A 1,193-nucleotide genomic window follows, 5' to 3' on the forward strand; every position below is an offset into this window, starting at 1 on the left:
AGAGGCAAGACCAGAATCCAGGTCCCATTACTCTTAGTGCAGCACACGCACATCAAGGCTGTTGGTGTTCTATGTAATCACGGGGATAGAGAGAATCAAGCCTTGAATGACTCTCTTGGGTTATGCAGAATATTGGGATCAGAACAGCGCATGACTTCAGTCTTTTGCTCTAGTCACTTAGTATTCCACGTCCCAGCCCCCTTTGCTCATTTTCTCCCTTTCCCAGGTGAATAAGACAGTGAAGTAATCTCAGACAGGCTTTGGAATGGGTAAAGCAAACTTAGATGGACTGTTCCAAAAATCAATTACTGTTTCAGCTCTACTGAAAAGAGATGGCGTGGGTAGTGATGGCAGTCCCTTTTCAAAACTCCTTGTCCTGAGCTCTTCTACTCTGCAGGTTTCATTCTCCCTGCTCTTTAGGCATCATGTCTGAGCAGTGCCCTGATATGGACTAGATACTACAGCCCCCTTTCTCACAACATCATCTCCCAGAGCTGTCAGCATATAATGATTTTCAGTTGCAACTGACCAGGATGAGAGTATCATTTTAATTGCTATTGAATAACAGTAAATTAAGCAGGGCAACAGAGAAGAGGCAGTGAGAATGAGAATTGTACTTTTGTTCAGAGGCATAAATTTAGGAGTACTGCAGTTGTATTGTAACTCTGAAAACTGAGAATTTATGATTATTTTTATATACTGGGAAAACTGGAGTAGATTACATTTTCTTTCTAATAGTAGGTTTAGTTTGTTCTCTATAGAAAAATGACAAGGCAATAAAAGAGGTCCTTGTTTTATGACACCAGAATATTTTAGATAAGACTCAGTACTCACTCTTAATTGATTTCATGCTGGTGGAGAGCAACAGCAGAGCAGCGAGAGGAAATGGAACAATGGTGTTACAGCCCCCAACCAACCTGGTCACAGTCTGAGAAACACAAAAGAGAAAGGAAATTAGCATTTTTTTTGTGTTAGAAAAATCAACAAGCTTTTCATCCATTGACTGTCAGTCATGTGCCCCTCCTTGGACTATATGCTTTAGGGCATTAAATAAAAATGACAAGAAAATAGAAAGGTAACCAGGTGCAGCGGCTCATGCCTGTAATCCCAGCACTTTGGGAGGCCAAGGCAGGTAGATCATGAGGTCAGGAGTTCAAGACCAGCCTGGCCAAGATGGGGAAACCCTGTCTCTA

This window comes from Cebus imitator, unplaced genomic scaffold (genome assembly GCF_001604975.1).
Source record: "Cebus imitator isolate Cc_AM_T3 unplaced genomic scaffold, Cebus_imitator-1.0 Scaffold100, whole genome shotgun sequence".
NCBI classification, from domain to species: domain Eukaryota; kingdom Metazoa; phylum Chordata; class Mammalia; order Primates; family Cebidae; genus Cebus; species Cebus imitator.